This window comes from Pan paniscus, chromosome 2 (genome assembly GCF_029289425.2).
Source record: "Pan paniscus chromosome 2, NHGRI_mPanPan1-v2.0_pri, whole genome shotgun sequence".
NCBI lineage: Eukaryota > Metazoa > Chordata > Mammalia > Primates > Hominidae > Pan > Pan paniscus.
The window spans coordinates 35230023-35249536 of NC_085926.1; the positions used below are offsets into that span (position 1 = coordinate 35230023).

The following is a 19514-nucleotide window of genomic DNA, read 5'->3' on the forward strand; positions in this document are numbered from 1 at the left end:
AAAAACAGAAACATTTTTACACTGTTGGTGGGAATGTAAGTTAGTTCAACCACTGTGGTAGACAGTGTGGTGATTTCTCCAAAGTTTAGAAGTAGAAATACCATTTGACCTGGTAATTCCTTTACTATCTACCCAGAGGAATATAAACCATGCTATTATAAAGATACATGAATGCATATGTTCATTGCAGCACTATTCACAATAGCAAAGACATGGTATCAACCCAAATGTCCATCAATGATAGACTGGATAAAGAAAATGTGGTACATATTCACTATGGAATACTATGCAGCCATAAAAAGGAACAAGATCATGTCCTTTGCAGAGACATGGATGGAGCTGAAAGCTGTTATCCTCAGCAAACTAACACAGGAACAGAAAACCAAACACCGCATGTTCTCACTTGTAAGTGGAAGCTGAACAATGAGAACACATGGACACATGTCGGGAGCAACACACACTGGGGCCTGTTGGAGGCGTAGTGAGAGGAAGAACATCAAGAAGAACAGCTAATGGACACTAGGCTTAATACCTAGGTAATGGGTTGAACTGTGCAGCAAACACTCAGGTACACGTTTACCTATTTAACAAACCTGCACATCCTGCACATGTACCCCAGAACTTAAAATAAAAGTTGATGAACCAAAAAAAAGAATTTAACACCCAGGACACTGAATATTCTGGAGCAGAAGAGCTGTCACATTTCCTACTATTTGCTAAAGGAATATCTTCATATTTTAATATTGGAATGTTTTATTTCAAGAAATGCTGCATTGAAAAACTCTATTTTTAGGACTTTTAAACACAGTGTACTTTGAAATCCCTGACTCTTAGTTAAGATGCTTCCTCTCAGATTTACAGGAACCTAGTACAACAATTATAACCTACATTAGTCTAGTGTTTTACTGCTTGAGTGCAAGCACATATGTTACTTCATTTAAGTGTTGCAACAAGCTGAGGAGGTACATGGAGTCGTTTTACAGATGAGGAATCTCAATTGCAGTGACTGTGTCTTGTCCACGCTAATGTTCTTGGCAAGTGCCTAGCCAGGTAATGAATCTAGGTCTTCTCGTAAATCCAGGGCAGCCCTCTATCTGCTGCAGCACAGCCATTTATGAAGTCTTTGATGATAGCAATGCCGAGGAAAGCAGTAAAGAATGAACTCTAAGTGGGCAGTTTAGAAAGGAGATGGTTTAACTGAGTTTATAGATAGCTGCTTCTCATGAATTGGCATCTTTTATTCTCTGCATTTCCAGAGAATGAGTAGATGCATAGAGAAGATTGGTTCTAATGAAAGTTATAGAAAAAAATATGGTGCTGTCATATCAAGTACTCAAATTTTAGACCCTGACAGGAATAGACAATTACTTAATTCCTCCACTATTAATTCCTACCACTTATCTTTCTTCAATCTCTGGACCCTCAAGGTTTATCTTTCAAGTGGGACTGATAACACTGTATCAAACAACTTAAGTGAACTTGCTCATCTACCATAAAGCAGAGTCAAATCGTAAGTTGCTGTATTGTTACCTTTTGCTAATTTCAAGTTGCTATCTCTCAATAAAATTGAAAGGGGAAGAAAAGAATCTGTGTAAGAGTATTTAGCATTTGTCCTTTCTTAAAAGTCAGAGAAAACATTTTTAAATCAGTCTTTCAATCCAACTAGTTGCAGAGGGCAAGATTTTCTATGTTCTTCATCTTTTCACCTCACCTGAGGAGCAAGAAATCCTTTAAATCTGCATGACATCTTTATGAGGTCTTAACAAGTCAAAAATCCCTAGCTTTTCAATCTGATCTTCCATGTCATAGCCTCTGCTCTGTTCTGTTGACAGTGTTTCCTTCCTCTCTACAAGTGCTTTATTTTTGATTGTGGAAAAATACATAACATAAAATTTACCATCTTAACCATTTATAAGTGTACAGTGTTCAGCAGTGTTGTTAAAAATATTCGCATTTATTGCAAAATGTTCCAATTTTTTCATGTTACAAAACTTAAGTTTTATAATCATTTAACAACAACTCGCTATTTTCCCCTCCTTCCAGCCCCTGGCAACCATCATTTCACTTTCTGTATCTACGAATTTGACTATTCCAGATACCTCATATAACTGGAATCCTACAGCATTTGCCTTTTTATGACTGGGCCATTTCACTTAGCATAATGTCCTCAAGGTTCATCCATATTGTAGCATGTGTCAAAATTTATTTCTTTTTTCCTTTTCCTGAATGATATTCCATTGCGCACATATGCCACATTTTATTTATTTATTTATCCATAACAAATGCTTGGTTTGCTTTCACTCCTTGGCTATTTTAGTGCTGCTATGAACATGGTATTCAGATACCTCTTTAAAATCCTGCTTTCAATGCTTTTGCCTATCCATCCAAAAGTAGAATTGCTGGATCTTATAATACCTATCATTAATTTTTGGAGTAACCTCCATACTGTTTTCTAGAATGGGTGCACCATTTCTCCACAAGCTCACCAACAACTGTTATTTTCTGTGTATTCTTTTTGTTTATGTTTTGTTTTTCTTGTAGCTATTCTAATGGGTGAGATGTTAGCCTCATTGTGGCTTTGATTTGCATTTTCATAATGATTAGTAATGTTGAACATCTCTTCATATGCCTGTAGGCCATTTGTATTTCCTCTTTGGAGAAATGGCTATTCAAGTTTTTTTCTCATTTAAAAAATATAGAATGCTTCATGAATTTGTGTGGCACCTTTGCACATGAACTGTGCTAATCTTCTCTCTGTGTATCCAATTTTAGTACATGTGCTATCAAAGTAAGCCCCCAAGTTGTTGATTCTTAATGAGACTTTTCAGTGCTGAATCTTTCTCTTCTTAAGAACCCCCACTATCCACCTACACTCAATAATTCTCCTTACTAAAAATATAGAAGGAAATGTGTTTATATCATAAAATTTATTTTTGCCCATGTTCAATTTATCAGCCCTGTTCATTGCTTGATCATTTAGTCTTTGAGTTTTTGGTTTTGTTTTGCCTTATGCTTGTTCATGTCACTAGGTTTAGGGGATTTTAAGATCTGACTTAATTCTGCCACCTTAAATGGCTTGATACAGGTGAATATGAGTTAGGAGAAATATTTCAACCTGGTATCTAAATGATTCTTTTTTTTTCATTTTAATCATAAGTTCTTAATTTTCTCAGCATTGATGTAAAAATCATTCATGCTTGCACTGCAACCAACATAAATCATTAACACTCCAAAAAATAGTAAGCAACATTGAATCATTATCATTTTCTTCTATGAGACACTGTGGAAATGAAAGAATACAGTTTATCATTGATCAGAAGTCTCACAAACATTTAGCCTGGGCCTCATCTCTTTACAGTACTTACTTTGCTCCAACCGCACAAGTCTTCTTTATGGTTTTAGGACAAGTCAAGGTCCTTTCTTCCTCCAAGAACTTCGCACATCTTGTTCTTTTTCATCACTCAGGTCTCAGCTCAGTGCCATCACCTCAGAAAGGCTTTTCCTACACCTAACCCAAGGGTGTTGCTCCTCGTGGTCACTTTGTATCACTTGATCTGCTCAGTATGAATCACTTTTTGAAATGATCTCATTATTTACTTGTATGCTTGTTCATTGTCAGCCACCCCCTGCCCTCATTCAAATGCATGCCCCATGACTGAAGAGGTTTGTTTCATTTGTTGACCTCTATATTCTCAGTGCATGAAACAGTGCCCTGGGCCATAGTTTTTACTGACTGCTAGTGTAGGTCATGTGTTCTCAACTTTGGTATCAGAGCACTCTTGGATGTTGATTCAGCTGCAAGTGTTTACCAAAATGTCTGTTAAAAATAATAAAGAACCAAAGATAAAGTTTAACTTACTTCTAAGATATACAAACAAGATAAAAATTCAGAGCAAATGCCAGATTTTCTTTATAGCGTTATGACTCTTATTCACTTTGAAGCTTCACTGAGGAGAGGAATATTAGCCTTAATGATAATGTGTATTGGTGGAAGGCCATGTTTGACATAATCTTTAATGTAGAGCAGTAGTTCCCACACTGTGCATCAGAATCACCAATGATTACTTGATTACATCCACAGAATACCGATCCAGTAAGTTTGTGATACACCTGAGGATCCAGTTCCAGATGATTCTAATTCTGGTGGGTAGAAGTTAAAAAGTAAAGAGGAGACTCTACCAGCTGAGATGCATATTAAGATGTAATTGAGGTGACATAGGTAAGAAATAAAGGCCTGCCTGTGGCATGGTTTGTGGAAATGGTAAGCAGTACATGAAGGAGAGGGAACTATCCAGAATTGTAGCATAAATAGTAATTAAATATCAATTGGGTATACAGATAAGGAAAAGTAGGAACCATATGATGTTATCTGACGAAACTAGGTGAATAACAAATTCATTAATTGAAATAAGGTATTTGAGCAGCAGGTTCAAAGGAAAGATCATAAGATTTTATTTTAATATGCTGTGTTTGTGGTGCCTGTGTCTATCCAGTGGGATTATCTAGAGGGCCTTTGAAAATGTGAATGAAGCTCAGGAGCAAAATTTGGGACCAAGATATGTACTTTCAATAGCAATCAGCATATATGTGGTCACTGAAATAATGAAAAAAAGATAATCCTTGGGGAATGTATAAAACAAAAGGAGAATAAATTCTCAGGAATTCTAAACTATGACAGCCTAAAAATTGAACTCTTAGAAAACTGAATTTTCTTAACTGAGGTACTAGACTGGACGATCAAGAAAATTTAGTAGTTTATATAACAGCATTTGATTAGGTGTGGAGTTTAACACTGTAGTTCCTGGTAGTATAGTGGATAAAATGAGCCACTCACTTTGACAGTGCACAGGGTTAATACAGGGTTTTGTGAATGTACAGGAGGATGCCTAATAGTGTACCTGTGGTCTCTTCCTTCAGATGCATCCCATCAATAAATATGCAGGATAAGTACATTAATGCTTTTCAGATAAAGCTGGATGAAATATGTTGGATGAGAAAATATCCTTAACAAAATTAAGTGTAAGGTTAAATCTTAAACCTTACCAGAATAATTTTTGAAAAACAGTTAAGTCGAGCACTTCCTTTGGAAAAGAAAAGAGAAAAAATAGGAAAGGAAAAAGAAACAAACAAATGAATGCATGGAGCTAACAGATATCAAACATCAAGATGGAAGACATAAAGTTAAAAGTTTCAGTAATTTAATCAAGTATAAATGGTCCAATCCTTACAACTGAAAGAGAGAGCTTCATAGTACATTAGAAAATAGAAATTGAGACTAAATTCTATACTGTCTATATATAAGAAGAAAAAAGGGATAGAAAAAGATATGACATGCACACTATAATACAAAAATGTTTTAGAAAAAGTAGAGTTTAGCACAAAAATTATCAAAAATTAAGTGGGAAATTATATAGTAATAAATATGGCAGTTTACTAGAAAAATATAATAATCTTAAATGATTACATTATCTAAGAGAGCCTTAATAAAACTAAAACTATCAGAATCAAAGGGAGAAATACAAAAATCCACAACTAAACTTATGAATTATTTTTGTTCAGTAATTAGTAGAATAGTTGGGCAAACAATTCAGCAAGTAGATAATGTACCTGAACAATACAGTTAACTTGAACTAATTGACATTGACATAAGTTCTTCCTTAAAAGCAAAAGCTGCATGCTTTCACATGAAAAGCAGCAAAGCTTCAAGAGGTTCTTCCACGTTTACTATTTTCCCAGATATATGAGAATTTGGCATTGGGGTGTGTGTCCTCTTTGGATCTATGTGCTTTTTGTAGCTCACTTCCTACTGAGGTCTATTTTAAGGCTTTCCAAAAAGGTCAGGCAAGGTGGCTCACACCTGAATTCAGGTGTGATTCAGTATTTTGGGAGGCTGAGGTTAGCAGATTGCCTGAGCTCAAGAGTTCGAGACCAGCCTGGGCAACACAGTGAAACCCAGTCTCTACTAAAAATTGCAAAATATTAGCTGGGCGTGGCACCGCGTGCCTGTAGTCCCAGCTACTAGGGAGGCTAAGGCAGGAGAATCGCTTGAACCCGGGAGGTGGAAGTTGCAGTGAGCTGAGATCATGCCATCGCACTCCGGCCTGGGCAACAGAGTAAGACTCCATCTCCAAAAAAAAAAAAAAAACTTATCGAAAAATGATAGAATTCCATGGTGTATCTGCGCTACATTTTCTTAATCCAGTCTATCATTATTGGACATTTGGATTGGTTCCAAGTCTTTGCTATTGTGAATAGTGCCACAATAAACATGTGTATGCATGTGTCTTTATAGCAGCATGATTTATAATCCTTTGGGTATATACCCAGTAATGGGATGGCTGGGTCAATGGAATACTATGTAGCCATAAAAAATGATGAGTTCATGTCCTTTGTAGGGACATGGATGAAGCTGGAAATGATCATTCTCAGCAAACTATCACAAGGACAAAAAACCAAACACCGCATGTTCTCACTTATAGGTGGGAATTGAACAATGAGAACACATGGACACAGGAAGGGGAACATCACACACCGGGGACTGTTGTGGGGTTGGGGGAGGTGAGAGGGATAGCATTAGGAGATATACCTAATGCTAAATGATGAGTTAATGGGTGCAGCACACCAACATGGCACATGTATACATATGTAACAAACCTGCACGTTGTGCACATGTACCCCAAAACTTAAAGTATAATAATAATAAATTTTTTTTAAAAATGACAGAATTTTCAGATGAGGTTAGTGTTCTTTGGTGACTTATTCTCAAAACCTCATTAGGTTTCTCATTTATTTACTTCTAGTCAGTTTCATGTATGAGTAACAACACTAAAAGTTATTTTTGAAATAATTCTTAGTCTTTATTTCCTCTCTTCCTGGCTCCCTTAAGCTACCTTGAGGAGATGAGGCCTGAATAGGGTATGTTTCAAATCTAATCACTTTATTGAAATAAGTGATGGAAAAAAGTACAAACTACATTACATCTTGTCTTTGCCAATAAAACAATATTTAGAATGCTGTCTTCTGTTATTTAGGGTCTAGAAGCTGTCATTGTTTTTAAAATACTGTAAGTCCCAAATATATGCTTTCCCTTTATCCTTGCATTTCTGCTTCTAAGCATTCTTGTTTCCTTCTCCTATATTGCCAAACAGATCCAGTGGCAACGAAGACATATGAAAGTGAACTTTTTCAACTTCCTTTCCCCGGCTCAGTAACCATTTGATTTGTCTTCCAAGTTATTGCAAGCAAAAGATGTATTATTATCTTGCATGCAAATTACAAAGATCAAGAGCTAGTTATCACTTTATATGTGTTTCCTTCCTCCATTCAACCACTGGGCCAATGTTTCATATTTTTAAAAATGTTAGTAATGGCTCTCCAATTTTAGTATCAATTTATGTATTAACACTAATTAATATTTTCATAATTGATTGTAATATAGTTATAAAGAACATATAATTAGAATCAATAAACATTAATTAATATATTAACATTATTTATGTATTAATTTAAGTATTAATAAGAATGAGCCATACTAGCTGCTAAAACAAACAATACAGAAGCTCAGTAGCTATAAACAATTAAGATTAGGGCGTGTGTGTGTGTATGTTTTCACATACCAAGATTCAACATTGGGCAACAGAGGAAGGTGAGGAACTCTGCTCTACAGAGAAATTTTGGGAGCAGCCTCTTTTTCATGGTGTGGTTTTATTACATTCAAAATGTGACTTCAATAACTAATTTATCAGATAGGAGAAAAATAGGAAGAAGGCAAAGAAAATCTTAACTACACATTTCTGCTGTTACATTGGTAGGAACTAGTGCTATGGTTTGGCTTTGTGTCCTCACCCAAATCTCATGTCAAACTGTAATACTCACCTGTCTGGAGAAGGATCTGTTGGGAGGTGACTGGTTCATGGGGGAAGTTCCCCAATGTGGTTCTCCTGATCATGAGTGAGTTCTCATGAGATCTGATGGTTTAAAAGTTTGTGGCAGTTCCCCCTCACTCACTCTTCTCTCCTGACACCCTATAAGATGTGCCTTGCTTCCCTTCGCCTTCTGCCATGATTGTAAGTTTCCTGAGACCATCCAGTCATGCTTCCTGTCAAGCCCGCAGAACTGTGAGCCAATTAAACCTCTTTTCTTCATAAATTACCCAGTCTCAGGGAGTTCTCTATAGTAGTGTGAAAATGAACGAATACAACTAGCTACAGAGATATTTCATGCAACAGAACAGTCTGGGAAACAGAAAGTTAAATATGTACAAAGGACTCACAGGAAATGAAGAATACACTGTGATAGGAGAGAAAGAAAGATAGCAGATAGCTCTGACTTGTACTGGTATTTGTGACAAGACAAATTTTGGAGGGCTGAAAGAAGCTGAAACTGCATCCAACTGCTATTTGAACCAATTACTGTTGCCAGGTTGAATAACTATTTGCTCATTTGTTGCTTACAGGAGCCATAAGCCAACAAAGAAGAAGCTAATCATTTTTTCCATTACCTAGTGTCCCTAAGGGCACAAATAGCAGCAAGTCAGTTTAAAAGGACAAATGTCTGTAGATTCCCAGTTCCAGCATCACAGAGATAACTATAGAAAATGGGTGGATTTTGAGTTGAGTGAAAATAGCTTAATAAGTGGTACAGTTTTTCTGACCTATCATTTGAAAAGGTGTCCCCACATCTTGCCCCAGTTCTGGTAACTAAGAACTAATAATACCCACTAACATTATTACACAGTGCATTGCAATTTACAAATTAATGGTTTCTCAAATGATGCTCCTTGACTGCAAATCTGTACTTGGTAACATTATTAGAACCACAGTTACATTAAAAGGAAGCCCTTGCGTTATTAATTTTGCCAGCATATATTTTACCCGCCACTATCTGCAACCACCAGAAATGGGTTGCATTTTAGGGGCACCGATTTTGCTGGTTGATTTCCCCAGTGATGATTATTGGCTTGAAAACCACATACCTGTGACTGATCATCATCATTTCATTCAAGGGAGCATCTTCTGCTGTTTGTCTTCAATTCTGCTCATCTCAAGAGCTGATTTTGTCCAAATGTAATCATCTAGCTCCAATTCCTAGTTCATTTCTGAAAACGAGTTGCCGAAGAAGTTCCATATCCAAGATAATTATATTTTTAAACCATTGGCAAAGGAAATAAGTTCAGCTTAACAGATGTTTCATCTATTTATTGCTATTAAACAAACATTCCACCTAACAACAACTTTATTAGGTCACATGGTTTTATGGGTCAGGACTTTGGGCAGGGCCTCTGTGAGCAATTCTTCTGCTCCATGCAAACCCCACTGGGGTCACACAGTACTCTTTAGCCATTGGGGTTGCCTGGAGGGTACACGATGGCTACAACCATAAGGCTGTCATCTCCAAGGCTCACTTCAGGTGGTTTCCTCCCTTTCAATGGAATTTTAGGGATTTTCCATGGTATCTCTGCAGCAGGGTAATGGGACATTTTTCATGTTGACTCAGGTGAGTCAGATCTCCAAGACCTGACTCAGGTAACTCAAGTCTCCAAGAAACAGAAACCAAGACAAAAGCTGTCAGTCCTCTTAAAAGCTAGATCCAGAGTTGGCACAGAGTCACTTTGCAGTAATCAGTGGAAAGGAGATATTCTTCATGTTGCCTATGCCTTACATAAGAGAGAATTTTGTAGAAGAGGCATCTTGCTTCATACCTAAGCATTTAGGCAGAATTAATAAGATTCACACATGCTGATGAAAGGACTAATGAGGTTTTCTTGAACATGTCAGCCTTCTCAGGAACAAACAAACAAACAAAAAAAATAAAAAACAGTCTACGAGTATGAAGTTTTGCTTTTCCGATAATTTCAAACCATAGGAAAAATAAGAAACATTGCCCATGTGCTAGACAATTTCTCAAATAGCAGTCTAAAATTGTATCTTAATTTCAATATTGAGAAGTTGATCATAGCCATACATGAAACTCCACATGAGTACAATCCAGGGAAAAGACTGTTCAATTCAGCCATATGGTGAGATTTAGTGCCTTTCCCTCAACAATGCAGAGAATATGGGACTTTCAAACAATATACTCAGGATTTAATTTGGGCTGCAAAATTTTAAGTCTTTTAACTTGTATCAGAAGTGTAGTCATCCCCATCTTTTAGCTTGCAACATCCTTAACTTGCTATTTGTCTCAATTCACCAAACCTTCCTGATATATCCCCATCCTTCTTTTAAGAAGCTTATTATTATCATTATTATTATTGTGCTTCAGTAAGAGGTGGGAAAGAAGTCTTCATTATGTAAAATGTGATATATAAATCTAAGTGGAGTGCTTCTAAAAGTAGAATGTCTGCCAAGTTCTCTAGCAGCTTCACCAGTGTATAATTAAGTACTCATTTAAAGTATATGTTTGTGTGAAGGGAGAGTGTGGAACTCAAAAATAGAATTTGTTGTGTTTTTCTTCTGTATTTTTAAATTATATGTTAGATTCTAGTTATGACAGCTATGACTTTTAAAGTAACAAAACTGGATTTTCAATTCTAGTAATATGGTGGATAAAGGACCAGAGAAACCCTCTTGATACAGGATACATAAAAAGTCCTGCATAAAATGTAGGTCTAGTATGAAATAAGATAATCTTTAGAGGATAAAGATGGAAAGAAAAAGCAAATTTACAACAGTACTGAGGACTGATTATGTTATATTTCCTGGAGCATCTGATTTTCTCTGCTGCTCTAAAGCTGATTTTTGAAATAGTTGTTTTTGTGGTAAACGGGACATGAAGCCTGAGATCCATGCAATGCAAGTGGGTTTAATATAAGACCCTAATATTCGGTCTGCATTTACAAAAGCCAACACCATAACTAAATTGAAGGATAAATAACACAGATAGAGACGGACAAGACAGCTGAGTATCTCATCTTTAGCTTTGAGTGGAGAGTAAGGTAAGATAAAAATGTTTATACAGAACTGTGTGTATGTGTGTGTATACATGTGTACATGCATGCACACATGCACACAAACACGTACACAAGTACTTTGCGAATTTCTAAACAAAATCATGATTTTATATAAGTTAGGGACATGTTTAAATATCTCTGTGTTAAAACCTTCTCAAAGCTGATAATTTAGTGTAAGGGCAGAAGGAAAACATAATTTAACACCAGGATTGAAAGATCTTTCACAGATGAGGTTTAAGTAAAGGTGATTTCACAATAGTAGCAATGACAAAAGAATAAATAAAAAATATCCAATATACAAGAAAAAAATTACTGTGACGAAAGCTAATGAAGAAAAAACCATGAAATTAAATACATAAAGGCGGTGTATTCTGAATTCATCAGAGAGAAACTAAGTGTATTACCCATATTTAAAGATTATGTAATATTTAAATAAAGAAGGAATAAGTAACCATCAAATTAACAGATATATTTGTAAAAGAGTTGAATAGATCTTGTAAAAATTACGTGTATATATGTAATTTTAATTTTATATACATAATATACATATATGAACAATATATATGTAATTGAACAATCAATGAACCATTTCAGTATGGTGTTAGACACAGCAAAAAAGAGAAATAACAAGTGATATATTTTATAATGCAGAAAAACTGCAGATATAAACAGATGAAAAATATATAAAACATATTAAGTGACACTTATGGATGAGAGGGTCAAAAACAGAGACACATGAAGTTCTGAGGAGAAATCCTCAAATAGGAAGAGTTAATATTTAGAAAAATGATTACTGAGAATTTTCCAAAATTTATAAAACAAATGAATCATCGGATTCACAATGACTGAAGAACCTTATAAATCCAAAAGTTGAAAAGAAAATCAACTAAAATAAGACAACAAAATAAATCTACAGCAATATTTCATAATTTAAGTATAAAACCCCAAAGTAACAGAAAATATCTTACAAGTAGCCAGAAAGAAAAATACATTATAAGAAAATAAACAACATATAAACAGAGCTGACTTCTCAAAAGTATAAAAAGACAGAAATCGGGCCGGGCGTAGTGGCTCATGCCTGTAATCCCAGCACCTTGGGAGGCTGAGACGGGTGGACCATCTGAGATAGGGAGTTCCAGACCAGCCTGACAAACATGGAGAAACCCTATCTCTACTAAAAATACAAAATTAGCCGGGCGCGGTGGTGCACGCCTGTAGTCCCAGCTTCTGGAGAGACTGAGAATCGCTTGAACCCAGGAGGTGGAGGTTGCAGTGAGCCGACATCGCACCACTGAACTCCAGCCTGGCAACAGAGCGAGATTCCATCTCAAAAAAAAAACAAAAGCAAAGACAAAAACAAAACAAAACAAAACACAAATAGGTTTAACAATATTGTCAAAATACTGAAAGAAAATAATTGAAATACTGGAAATATATTTAACTTTACATTGGCGGTATAATGATAACATTTTTAAAAACTGAACATTGCTCTTTAAAGACTCATTGATAGAGCATCTAAAAATGTACATTTGAGATTAAAGAAGCACTGTAAAGCAAGAGAAATAGTAAATATGTGGATAAAATATAAGAAAATGTTTATAAATAGTGTCTTTTGGTGTTAAAATTTATGATACATTTTAAATGTGCACAATCTAAAACATGTAAATAAGGAAGGTGTTCAATTGTGAATTAACATATTCTAAGCTCTTCATTGGAACTTTAGAATTGCTCATGTGTCTCTTAAATTTTCATCGGCATTATTATCTTTTTCCTGCCTGAATTTGCACATTTTCTTATTGAACTAGTCCGTCCCATTTTCCTAATCATGCCTTCTGCTGTGACTAATATTTTTAAAATACATTTCTTAATTTGGATATTGTATTTTTCATTTTTGGAATACCAGTTTGATTCTTTAATACAGCTCCAATTCTTTGTTTAAATTCATCCATGTTATCTACCTTTTCCTCTATTTCCTTAAACATAATAATCATGTATTTTTAAAATTCATTATCTGCCACTTCCAATATCTGGATTATCTCTGGCCTGTGTATATTGTCAGCCCTTTCTTTCAAACATCAGTTATGTTCAATTTTCTCTTTGCCCAATTTTCAGATTAGCCCACCTGGGATTTTGATACAGAGTCTTGTGGATCCTCAGCCTTGTGGGGAATTCAGAATTCAAACAACAGGAGACAATGTTCTGCCATTCAGAGTTTCCAGTGCAGGTTGCTTGTCTCCTAATCCACGTAGTTTAAGATATAGGAATGTCTTGGGTTAAAACAAGAATTGTGTTTGATGACTTCTGCCTTGTAAGACTCACAGGTCTTTGCTTCCCAAACCTCACAGACCAGACGAGATTATTCTCTGACTTTTAGAAACTTTCAGCTTAAATCCCTAGCTTCACAAGCAGCAGCAAACCCCAGCCAATATGCCATGGGAAAAACTCACCATGATTTCTGTTGCCTCAAATTTCTAATTTGTCATGCTAACACTAATAACTGTTCAATCATTTGCTTGTTTCTTTTACCCCTAGCAGAGGTTTTCTGCCTGAATAAGGTGGATCCGTAATTCGAATCTAAAAACAGGAGATTATCCCAGGAAATTTTTAAGTTGGAGATGTTCATTTTGCCTCAGAGAAATTCTCTCTTTTCTGAAATTTTAATTTCTAATTCTGATTGCTTACATAGTTCTATGACGCCTTTAAATAATTAAATTTATAATTCAACTTCCTAGTTGTAAACGTGTTGTTCTGCCATGAGCTTCTAAATCCAACCCAGAATTCTTGCGAGTCTCTTAAGACTAAGAATATTGAAGCACATTTTCATATATTTACCGACCGTTTGGATATCTTATTTGTATTGCTGAGCTTTTCATATATGTATGTATGTATGTATGTATGTATGTATGTATATATATATATTTTTTTTTTCTTATTGATTTACAAGCTTTTAAAAGTATACTAAATATGATTCGGTTGATGTTTATATATCTTGCAAATATCTTCTCCTGATCTAAAGCTTGACTTTTTACTTCCTTAATTGGTAAACAGAAAATTATAATTATAATTTAGTTCAACTTGCAAACAGTTTTCTTCATAGTGATATGTGAGTCTAGTTTAATATAACTTTTCCTATCTCATGATCATGAAGATATTCTTCATTGCTACCTCTTTGAAGGTTTATTGATCTATTATCCTCATTTAGATAAAAAACTCACCAGAAATGATTTCATATGGTATAATGACCAAGGTATGCTACATTATTATTCTATGTACATATCCAAAGTATCCAATGCAATTTGGTGAAAAGGCTGCCTTTTCCTACTCTTCTACTTGCCAACTGTATAATAAATCAAATGTTCATATTCATGTGTGAGTCTATTACCAAACTCTATTGTGTCTCATTTGGCAGTTTGTCTATTCTTCGGCAAACATTATGCTGTCTTAATTAACTTTAAATTTATTATGTATTCATATAAAGTATAATAAGTCTTCCAACTTAATTCATCAACATTGCCTCTTTAGATGCTTCAATAGCTTTCTTAGTCTGGCCTATTTTTGTTTCTGTATGTATTAAGGTAATATTTATTCAGTAAAATGCACATGACAGTAAGCATAGAGCTCTATTAATATTTACCTACATATACAACGATATAACTACTACAATAAGCTTGTCAGCTTACACACACACACACACACACACATACACACACACACACATTACCTGTGGAGATTTTGTAGGTGTTTCGTGATAGATTGACTATTTTGGTCCTATTTGGTCATATCTCTAAATCTATGCAATGTTACTCTACAGTTCATCTCTTCAAAAAAAATATAGTTTGTTTCCATTCCTCTAAAATCTGAGTTGTCTTCATTACTTACATGGCCCAAGATGTAGTGAGTTAATACTGTGTCAGTCACCCAAGTGATGCTGTGCCAGTCCAAGCCTAGGCCTCAAGAGATATTGTGTGGTTCCACACTGTCTCATGAGCCATTTATTATCATAAAAGCATTTCCAGGCTAGTCTATAGCAGGGATATAAGAGCAGAGCCACATTGCTCTAGCCAGTAGTCAGTCAACCTCCAGAAGCAGAGCTGCCTAACTGTAGAAGCATGATGAAGCCTAGCTGAGATAAACAGCATCCAGCTAGACCCACAGGCCAATCCATAGTAAAATGAGCTTCACAGGTGATTGTTATTTTATATCACTATATTTTGGAAGCACTTCTTTTCAGGGCATTATTTTGGCAATATGTGACCAATATAATAACTGGCATCTTCATAATATTGAATCCTCTATATCATAAACATAATTACTCTTAGTGTACTATTAATTCAAATCTTTAACTTCTCTCAATAAAATGATTGTGTACCTATGTATGTGTGTGTATATGTGTAGGGATCTTACATATATCCTTTTAGATTTACTTCTATATATTTAATAATTTTTATGCTATGTCAAATTATGTCTTTTACATTCCATTATCATTTCAATATATTTTTGTATTATACTCATATAATATATATAGTAATTGTGTATTGACATTGCACTCCATAAAATTGTTAAATTCAGTTATTCAGTATACTGGTTATATACCAAAAGGAATATAAATCATGCTGGTATAAAGACACATTCACATATATGTTTATTGCGGCACTATTCACAATAGCAAAGACTTGGAACCAACCCAAATGTCCAACAATGATAGACTGGATTAAGAAAATGTGGCACATATACACCATGGAATACTATGCAGCCATAAAAAATGAGGAGTTCATGTCCTTTGTAGGGACATGGATGAAGCTGGAAACCATCATTCTCAGCAAACTATCACAAGGACAAAATACCAAACACCACATGTTCTCACTCATAGGTGGGAAGTGAACAATGAGAACACTTGGACACAGGAAGGGGAACATCACACACTGGGGCCTGTTGTGGGGTGGGGGGAGGTGAGAGGGATAGCATTAGGAGATACACCTAATGTAAATGACGAGTTAATGGAGTGCAGCACACCAACATGGCACATGTATACATATGTAACAAACCTGCACGTTGTGCACATGTACCCTAGAACTTAAAGTATAATAACTATATATATAAAAACAATATATTTAAGAATTTTTTACTCTCTATGTAAAAATAATCTTTGCAGTTAATGACAATCTTCTTTATTTGTTTTCAATCCATTTATCTTTTAAATATTCTTTTTGCTTTATGGTCCTGGCATAGATTTCTAGCCCAATGAAGAACCAACCATTGAAATGATGTTTTTGTCAATTGTTCATAGACACTCCATATCAGATTAAGGAAGTACTCTCTTTTATTTCCGGGTTTCTAAAATTTAATTTGTAAGCTAAATTGCTGATAAATTGTATCAAATGCTCATTTTGTACATACAAAATAATTATATTATTTTGCATCCATGTCCATGTCTATATGTCTCCTCTTTTCTGTATTATTGTCAGGTTTTGAGTGTCAGAGTTCTGCTATCCTCATAGAATCAGCCGAGAAGACTTTATGTATCTGGAAGAATTTACCATTAAAGACATTTAAGCACAGAATTGTCTGTGTTAAAATGACTTAATTGTAGAATCAAGTAACTACAGAATAAGTTGATATTTTGTTTCTTCTTGTATCTGTTTTTAAAATTTACTTTTCGTAAATTTTCAGTTGTGTTAGTTTCATAATATGTCTTTTTAATGTCAAAATAATCCATAATTTTGCCTCAATTTTTCTTCCTGATATCAGTCACTTTTTTAAAAAATATGTCTTGGAAAATGTTTATGACTTAGTAATCTTTTAAAGCATATCCATTTGATTTTAGTGGTCTTTTCTAGTATTGTTCTATATTATATTAATGAATACTTATATAATATTTTCTTCCCTCCATTTAAGTTTAATTTCCTATGCTAATTCTAACTTTTGTAGATGATTTTTAACCTTTCTCTTCTTATAATATATACATTTAAGGCTCTATATGCCTTTCTAACCACATCTTTATTTTCCAGCTTTTCTCATATACAGTATTTTTCTGTCACTGAATTTAATGTTTAGAATATTGTTTAATAGCAATTGTTAATCTTTTATCCATTCATTATTTACAACCAGTATTGCTAAATTTCTTATTATTTTTTAGTGTTTATGTTTCCCTAATGGTTATCAATCTCTGTTTAATTCGATTTCATGAGAGAACATTTTAGTATAATTTCAATCAAGTGAAGTTTATTGAAATTTGCTTTATGGTCCAGTATATTGTTAATTTTTGTAAATATCTTATGTGCACTTACAAAATATGTATTCTTCAGTTTTAAGGAGTGGTCATTTATATTTCAATTACATTTAATTATGTTGCACATATCTAGTATACGACTTTTTTTTTTTTTTTTTTTTTTGCATTTATTCAATGAGTTACTAAGAGTTGTGTGTCGAAATCATCCACTATGTCTTCAATTGCTATGGTGGGAAGAAGGAATGTCCAAGAGCTGCAATATAACTTTTGGTGGTGATAGATATGTTCATCATTGTGATCGTAATTGTCATATGGTGTATACATATATTAAATATTATCATACAATATACTTTAAATATGCTAAATGTGTTGTATATAAACTACATCTCCATAAAGGTGTTAAAATGAGCCACTATATTTTACCACCTAATAAAGGAGAAAATCCAGATGATCATCTTAATAGATACAAAAAAATTTTGATTAATTTTAACATTAATTTGTAAAATAATGTTATTAGATAATAATGTATACTAGAACTTTACATAAAATTTCTTAATCTATTTTAGAAAATAGGATGTACACACAGACACACACACACACACATACCACTATTTAGTGGCAAAATATTCAAAACCATTCCCAATGGAATGAGTTAAGTTCACTTGATATTGCTACATATATCAAACACAGTATTATTAAACCTAGATACAGTTAGCTATATAAAAAGTAGTAACTTAATAAATATTGATGGATAAGTAAATAAATTCATAGGTAGAAGGTAAGACAAATGTGTTTAGAATAATACTTCCAATCTCTAGCAGACTTTCTCAACTGCAGTTCTTGAGAAAAGTGTGCCTGAATACCCTAAGTCATCAACTGTGTGTAAAGAATAAACTTATCTCCCATGCATGTTGACTGGCACGGATTCTGTACCATCCCTGGAAGAACCTAATTGTTCTGCCATCATTTTCTGTGTACCAAGGCTTAGATTAAGAATTCTGGGTGAGTAAGGCTAATAGAAGCAAGGACTCAAGATTCTAATGAACATTTGTGCAGATTTCTAAGTACTGTATGTCTACGAGTAATTCGTATGTTTTGTGAATTTTCTTGAAAAGTTGACTTTTTTTGAAGAATTTTCTTGTTGACAAGACAGAACACCATGTGCTGACACCTAAAAGGTAATAAAACAGCCATCAACCACTTTACTAAAAGATCCTCAAGGATATTTACAAATGTTTCCTTTAAGCAGTGACTATGTCTTGTTCTGAATTTCCTCCACCTGCTCAAAAAGTCTTGGAAATAGTTCACTGCCCTCAGTAAGTTTTGTCAGCAAGAGAGAAAGTTTGTAAGTTAATGCTCAAATGCAGCAATCATTACTTGTTATTTTTTAATTTAATTTTTGTATAAATTATCTCTGTGCAACTATCATTAAAGCTAATAACCCTAAAAAGGATTAAGATTAGAAAATAATGCTGTCAGTGACAAAGCTCATTAACAGCCTTTATCACTACAAGCTGATGAACTACATCTAGGATAATTGGTCTAATTATAATACATTTGTTTCTTTAGCCAGGTATTCCTTGCTTCACTCTCTACTGATTACTTATGGGTCTCAGTTTGGCCAATTAACTTTCTCTTCCCACTCTATCCATTTCTAAAATTGATAGTGTATAGCTTAGGTGTGGCTTGCTGTCAGTGTGCCTGTGCTCTGGATAGTTAAGGGCTGAATTAAGAAGACAAGAAGTAGAGAGACAGAGGTAGCTTTATCCTAGAATGCAGGACATAAAGTAGATATAGAAAGAATCATAATTATTTTGGGGTTTCTACCTATTTAAGTGAGGTTGTTAACATCGTTTTTTTTGTTGTTTTTTGTTTTTTGTTTTTTGTTTTTTTGAGACGGAGTCTCGCTCTGTCACCCAGGCTGGAGTGCAGTGGCATGATCTCGGCTCACTGCAAGCTCCACCTCTCGGGCTCACGCCATTCTCCTGCCTCAGCCACCTGAGTAGCTGGGACTCCAGGCACCCGCCACCACACCCGGCTAATTTTTTGTATTTTTAGTAGAGACGGGGTTTCACCGTGTTAGCCAGAATGGTCTCAATCTCCTGACCTCGTGATCTACCTGCCTCGGCCTCCTAAAGTGCTGGGATTACAGGCGTGAGCCACCACGCCCGGCCTGTTAACATGTATTTAAACCTTAACAGTACCGTAGACTTCTGATATATTCTAGCCTATTCATTCTCACAAAGCATTTTAAATTATTTTATTTTTATGATAAGTAACAGGCCACCCAACTACAAGTGGCTTAACAAAAAAAATAGTTTACATTTTATGTAA

At 34.6% G+C, this 19514-nt stretch overlaps 1 non-coding gene across 1 annotated transcript; it reads right to left on the reverse strand.

Annotated features, from left to right (window-relative positions):
- Positions 1-2689: 2689 nt before the first annotated feature.
- Positions 2690-2796, reverse strand: LOC112439397 (U6 spliceosomal RNA). The gene has a single exon (XR_003027691.1). It is a non-coding gene; the product is annotated as a U6 spliceosomal RNA (small nuclear RNA).
- Between the last annotated feature and the right edge of the window lie 16718 nt (positions 2797-19514).